This window comes from Neolamprologus brichardi, chromosome 23 (assembly GCF_056152115.1).
Source record: "Neolamprologus brichardi isolate AB-2024 chromosome 23, ASM5615211v1, whole genome shotgun sequence".
Taxonomy (NCBI): domain Eukaryota; kingdom Metazoa; phylum Chordata; class Actinopteri; order Cichliformes; family Cichlidae; genus Neolamprologus; species Neolamprologus brichardi.
In genome coordinates, this window is record NC_142125.1 from 22,438,963 (window position 1) to 22,446,764 (window position 7,802).

A 7,802-nucleotide genomic window follows, 5' to 3' on the forward strand; every position below is an offset into this window, starting at 1 on the left:
ATAGAGACTTCATTTGAAAGGTAACATCTTCCATTTTCTAGTTGTAACTCTAAATGTTGCTGTCACCTGTTTAAAAGGTGTGTATGTGTAGACTAAACCTCTGTGAAATGGTCAGTGTGTCTTGTATTAAAGTGCTATATAAAGAAACAATATTTTTAAGGGGCATTTCAAGCCATTATCATACATGTTGTTTTTTCTGGCTTCCAGTACAATTTATTCATCTAGTTTGTTTGAGTATAATTGTCTGCCTCCTTAATTATAATGAAAACAAACATCACTTACCCTGTGGTGTTCTGGGTACCAAGAAACACTTTTGAAAAACTCGGGAGCAACATTTCTTTCCAGAAATGACCTGGATTTTTTAAATACTGACGAAGCTTGTTTTGAGGAGTTTTGTGGACGAACTATTTTCCATATCACCCTACAGAAGTGCGCATGATGAGACGGTCATGCTTGTGACAGCATTACGGACATAAACATCAATGGAGTTCGCTTTGGCTGAGCAGTAATGTTGACTTCTGGAAAGAGACATAGCTTTTGAGGTTAATAAATACATACATGTAGTGTTTTGTGCAACACAAGTCATGTGCCATTTGGTTAAACTGTAGAAGAGAAGGGTGATCTCTCCAAAACTGGATAACTCACACCAAAGCAATCCAGATGAATCAAACCGGACGCAGCACAAGAGAAGCAATGCAAACCAGAGGAAAAACTCAGATATTGTATGATGTGGCATGTTCAGTCTTCCCTGATTAGATTCATTCATACAAAAGGATCCATATCATTTTGACCATGAATGAACCTTAGGTTGCTATCAACTTGTTTATCTAAGTTGGATAGTTTGATAGCTAATGATTCAGTCACACCTCAATAAAAGACTTCAGTAACTAAGTAAGACCAATTGCAAGTAGTTGCGGTAAGCATGTTCAATCGTAAGGTGATTCCACAGGTCGCCTGGTGGGAAGCAATCATTTCCCAGTTCAATTGTTGATAAATTTATAAATGAAGAGAGATGTATCAAGATCACTTTCAAGTCTGCAACTGACTGCGGCCGGTCCGCATCAAACTAAAGAACCACTGCAAAGGCAACATGACTACAAGTTCACTGCAAATAGTTGGACAATTGTTTTAGTCATTCTGCAGTCCTCAGTGAGTGTTTTTATACCCTTCTTAGGAATAAAAATTGATCACTTGCAGTCATCTTTCAGCCTTCCTGTCCAACACTGGCTATCCGAGTTCTCATGGGACAATCATCCAAGTAAGTAGATGTTGCTAGCAGTCCATCAGCACTTGTCAGCACTACAGCTTTATTAATTTTTATCGTACAGCGTGTTGACAGCAAAGACAGGGAAATGTGTAAAAGCTGACACGGCTGACATCGTGACGGGCTGACAGAGATATGAAGTGGAGGTTTGTGTGCATCACAGATGATCTATAAATAAAAGGATCTATAAAGAGTGTGCGCCCCATTAGTTTTTCCCTCTTTTTATTCTTTTCTGGGTTCTGCCTTGCTGTTTCTTGTTTCCATTTTTTTGACTACCCCCCCTGCTTCTCCAGGATCCATCTCTCTCTGGATGGCTGCCTACCTCTGTGCCTGTGTCTGGGAGTTGGCTGGGGCAGAAATAAACCACAGTAATGGCTTTGCTTTGCTGCTAATCTTGTCATAAGAAGGTGCGGCCCTGGGAGGATAGCTTCTCGCGTGTGATATCCTAATTTAAACATCAAAAGATTCCATCATTAGGAAGCGTGCGTCTAGCCCCAGTTTTCAAGGGAAATTATTACATCTTCCTGCTGCAAAAGTGTAATGCAAGAAGACATTTCTGTCAAGCACACACACATAAATCTCACCGGACTTGATGTTTGTGCACTTGAAGAAAAACATCATCATTAGCAGCTTTCTCTTCTGATAGATGGAACGATGACTTTTTGTGTCGCAGCCCGCCATGGGCTCTGATGATAGCCTTCATTTGGAGTCGCTGCTTGGCGTTTGAGATTTAAGAAGGGGATATATGATCTGCTTAGTGGGATCTGGCCTGTCTTCTGACGGCTTCTCTAGTGTGTCTCGCTGGGTTTCAGAGCCATCACGAAGAATTTGATGTATGTCATGCAGCAAGGAAACATCAGGCACTACCACACCTGGTTAATGTTATCATATACTACACAGCAGGTGTACATCAAAGTGTGTTCACAGACAACACAAGAGCAAAGACTGCAAAGATGCCTGGATATAAGCTTATATTTTAGTAGCAGAGGGCTTCCTACCATGAAAAATTGAGGTTTTAACCTTGGTATGGCTTATTTTGATGGTGAAGCCTTATTTCACTTAGGAGGAGCCACTGCAATAAGTTAAAAATGTTAAATAGTATGTCAAGGGTAAATTTGGTGGTATTACAAGTTCTTTCGAGTACAGAAATGACAACACTTGATAAGGTCAAGTTTCAAATTCTTGTTCATTTTGTTGACACATTACAGTCGAAGGATTTTACAAATATTTTTTTGCACCTGAAAATTCATATAATAAAAAGTATGTAAAAAAGGAAACTGTCACATATATTTGGTATGAATCCCAAACTTCATGGACAAAAGTCCTGTTTTTGGTCACATCGTTTTTATCCTCATCAAACCATTCAGTGAAGCTCCGAGTCAAATGCACTTTTGTATCGTCAGCCTCGGAGAGATCAGTTCATCCAGCATTTCAAATCAGAAATGTTGAGGCTGATAAGTGAAAAGGACCCAAGCCATGCCAACAAAATGCTCCCCACAGGATTATCGTACCATGAGATCAGGGTTGTGGTGTTTCCTGCGTATCTACGGTAGCTCAACTGCTGAATGCAAGTTTCTAATCAGCCAATCACATGACAGTAACTCAATGCATTTAGGCATATAGACATGGTCAAGACTGTTGAAGTTCAAAGTCAGCATCAGAATGGGGAAGAAAGGTCACTAACTTTGTAAACCTTGGAGAAAAGATCCAGTGAGCGCTTGTTTTTTGGGTGAAAATGCCTTCTTGATGTCAGAGGTCAGAGGGGAATAGCCAGACTGCTTATCTTTCTCCCTAGTGTTGGCGCACTTTACTTGCACCTGTCATGGTCTGCAGTGGGTGGCTGGAATTTCCATAAGGCTCCTGAACCTACCTGGGATCCGCCCCTGGGCAGGGCCAACTCCTCCAGCTCCTGCACACCTGGAGCCTATTGCAGGCAATCAAGCCAGAGGGATTTAAGCCACACGTTGCTGTTCATTCACTGCCAGTTTGTCATCAACACATGTTGGTAACAGGTGTTGATGAACTTATACTTCAAGTTCTTGCTGTGATTTATCTTGTTAACCAGACTCTCTTGTGCTGCAGTTGCTGTATTCACCTTGGCTCACGCTCCACCTCCAGACTCAGGATACCAAGCAATCATTTTGAAAATCTCTCTGTGCCTCACCTGCCTGCCCTCCTGCCATCACACTCCATCTGAAGCCCCGGATCTCAGGTCAGCCTTTCCACACCACTCAGCCCCCCTGGATTCTCTCACCCCCCTCTCAACGCTCCATGTCCCCTACTGCAATGTGACTGTTCCCTGCTCAGCTCCACTTTGCATCTCAGGCCTCATTCCCTCGCCCTAGCCACGTTTCCCAGGCCACGCCTCGTCAGACTCCACGTCTTATTGTTTTTTGTCTTTGCTACGTTTTTTGCACTTACGCCTAATAAATTGTCACATCATCTGCTGTCTCTGCTCTGGGTTTCTGCACCTGAGTCCTGTTCAGTACAGGCCACTCGGCCCCGTGACAGTACCTTAACTAAATTAAACTTAATCTAATGTATAATTAATAAGTGGCTAAATGCAGAATATAAAAAATCAGCCCTCAATTCGCCCTTCAGTCTGAAATAAGCTGTTTTAGCTCTTTGATGTCTCTTAAGTCAGTTTAACCATAAAGCACATTACAATGGATGTTGGTAATGTAAACAGGATTAATTCAAAAACAAAAGAATATTAAAACACAACTTCTAAGCCAGCTTTCTTATGATTGGCTGCCCCTCATAAACAGAGGGTGGGGCTTCTGTGCCTGAGATGACCACATTGGAGAAATCCCCTCTTAATGACCTCATGCAGAGCCAGGAGTAGAAAAAATACCTAAAACCGAGTGTTTAGTGCAGTTTGAAGCTCGAGCTTTTGGCCTGTGGGATTTAGTTGTACATATAAAGACCTGATCCACACTTATAACAGTGTATGTGTTATAGAAAATAGAAAATCATAATAGGTCCCTCTTTAAAAACAGTTGGGTATTACCCCAAATTTAAAAGCCCCAACCTTTCCTTTTAAATTGGAAGTCCCTAATGAGTGCAGCAAAAGACTTAACACTGCTTTCTTAATCTGTAGAAAAAGCCTTCTGTCATTCCAATACTAAAAGGATTCGGCATTTTTACACACACAGGCTTTTATTTGCCAGCTTTTTCTTTTGCCGTTTCTTAACCAAAAATGAGTCTCGAGCGGCCCCACGATATCAAAGTAATCGGTTAATTTGAGACGTTATAGCAATAAAAAAATGGCGCTTTGAATCAAAGTCTGAAGTTGGTTAATAGACTCTCCGACGGTTTGGTTCGTGTAATTTGAGCGTTCACAGGGGACGGCGCCTGGTTTATGTGATCTATTGCTTCAGAGCAGCACTTAAGTCGAATTATTAGCTCGACTGATGATGGATTTAAGAGTAAATCAAGAAATACCATGTTCCATAAGAGAGTGCCATCAAAAACACCAAAGAGGTGTTTGCTCTTTCTGTTTCACTTTCAACTCTCTCTCGGTCTCTCGCTCTCCTCTCCACTCTCTCTGCGTCTTTGTCGCTCTCCCGCCTTGCCTCCCTCTCTCTCCCTCTTCCTCCCCTTCTCTTTTCAGGAACACGACTACAGTAGGTTTCAGTCGGTGTATGATTTATTCATTGTTGTGTTTTCTCCTTCTCCTTGAATGTATGGTAGAGAGGACAGGAAACTTTGAACCAGAGTACAAAGCAATGTATATTTGGGTCACACATTTTTCGCATTTCTTCTGAGAGCCTTGTGTGTGTGCGCTCCCTCTCCCTCTCTCTTCTGAGAGGTTGTCTGGTGACTGGGTCGACTCCTCTCCTCTCCGCCACGTTCGTCCTTGAAGTGAGGAATCAGTGGGGTGCCCCGATCCAAGGGGAGGGCGGAAAGGGAAAGGAAGGCGGGAGAAGGCGAACAGTGCAGAGAGGTTGGGAGCTAAATAATGGATGATTTCTTATTGAAATAAAGGCCTGGTGATAACAGAGGCATGTCATTACCTGTGAAACGGAGCGGAATGCTTAATCCTAAGCGCCACACAGCGAAAGCAGGCCACAACAAAGCCCCGCGTTGGCGGGATCGTCTCAGTGATGTAAAATTCACTGTGATACCAAGCCTGTTTGTTAGGTGTCATCACAGCAATGCAACACCTAATGTCATTACGTCAGTGCGCAAGGCTGAGCCAAGCCCGAGCGGCGCAGCAGCTTCCCCCCTTTCATGTTCTCCCCGTGCTGTGACTTTGACCTAACAGCAGCTCGGCTCGCGCTGATTGACTCAGCAGTCATTATCCCTCCTCCGATCCCTCCACCATACCGTCAGACGAAACTTGTCTGGCCTTGAGCCAAACCGGTAAAATATGAGCTGACACTGAACCCATGACACCACTTCTTCCCAGATACATTAGCGCCACTTCCCGAGCCTCACCTTCACCGCAGACGGCCTCGCAGCACAGCGTGACTTTTAAATCCTGTGCACCGAATCAGCGTATTTGCACCTGAGGCAGGTTGTATATTTGTCTCTGTTGTGAAACCTGATAAATAACTCATTTGGGTGTAGAGGAGCTCAAGCAAAACCCCGGGGGTGGGGGGCATTGGGATCGGACTGTTCTGTCAATAGCTAACCTCAGATGTGAAAACGATCTCTTTCCCTCCATGCGTGCCACACTTTTTGCACAAGTTCCTTCTCACGACTTAATTATTCCCGCCCCACATTTTCTGCTGGTATTTTGAATTATGGATTTAGAAATGAGCAGGAAAGTACAAAACAAAATCAGGCTAACGATGTTAGCTGTAATTAAAATGGAGGAGTAGCAGGCTGCCACACTATTGGCTTGGAGAGAGATGTATTAACCAGGCATATGGTTATGATAATTAATCCCAGGACTACAGAGAAACAAATAAACACACGCTAAACAAACAGGGGGGACCAGATGAGGGCTGCAGGCAGCGGTATTTGTGGTGAAGAACCCAAAAAGGAGGGGGGTGGGGGGAGGTCGAAAAAGTAGATCCTTATCGTCAATGCTGCACGCACGCACTGAAAAGTTAAAAACAATAATAAAGGAGGCGGGCGGGGAGGGAATGTGGAAGAACACAAGATCAGGACTTTTAGAGTTCATCGTTTTTCCTTGGGTTTGATTCCAATTTCAGCCCTTACATTCCCACATTTGCGCCGAGGGTCACCCACGGTAAACCCTCCAACACCGAGTCTGCTATGACCCGGGCTAACTAACCATGCTACGTGGTAGTAGTGCAGTACAGAGGGATGTCCGCACTCTTGCAAATGCGAGTTATGTGTGATTCATTCAGGATTGACCACCAAAATTAAACGCATTTCATGGAATATTTTTTACATGTGACAACAATCCCTTACCTTCCTTTTTAGTTAAGGGACCATTCAACAGCAACAACGTGGAAGGGCTTGATCAGTCAGGCCACAAACTCCCCTTTGGAGACCACAATTTAACCCTACAACACTAACATGTGGCTCTGTAGCACTTTCAGTAACACTGGGTGTATTTTACCCAATAAAACATGCTTGACATTAAAATATATTAAAGCACAATTAGATGTGGCAAACGAAGTATTCTTCTTTTACACAAACAACATCTCAAAAAAATAAAAAAACAGTGTCATGGTGGGGCCCTAAAAATGCTTTAAAGCAACACAATGACAATCTCTTGATTACAATCATGGGGGCGAAAATCACCCGACGTTTGTGTTCTTGGTTTAATCTCACAGAGAAAATGTTCTACATTGACCAGTGTGAGATGCCCAGTTTTGGAGACGCTGCAGAGATGTCTGCCTTCTGTTTAATGCAATGGAGCTCTTGTAGCATGAAGTATATAAAGTATAAATGCTTATTTACAGAAATTCTGACCTGGTTCAGAACAAATGTGCAAACCATGTTGTTAGCAGCTTCATATACTTCTTCCTACGTAAGTAAACAGATAACAGCCACACTAACCAGTATTTTGAGTACCTGACGCAGAAACAAATCAGTTGGATGTCCAGTACTGTGGAAAAGGTACTGGAAAAGGTACTTTTAAACTGATCTATGTGTCATTCATATCAGAAAGGTGATTCCCAAAGAGCTATTAGCTCTCAGCATGGTGTGTTTGATCCACTATTTAGTACCACCTGGAAATCATCTGATTAACAAAAGTTTCACTTTTAATCACGACAATGATCCCAAAAACACTGCCAGTGCAGTAAAAAGTGGAGCACTATCAGGTCTCCCCAGAGCCCAGACCTCAACATCATTGAAGCAGTGTGGGATCATGTTGACACAGAACTGAACAAAAGGCAGAAACATCCGAAGAAGAGCTTTGAATGTCCTTCAAGTAGCCTGGAGAACTATTCCTGAAGACGACTTAACAAGAGAGTTCAGACTGTGCTGAAGAATAAAGGTGATCACACCAAATATTTACTTTTGAATTTGTGCACACTGGTTATATATCTACCTATTTAATCTACTGTTAACGTTGCCAGGAACATCCATACCAACATCCAAGGCTTTTGGTCTT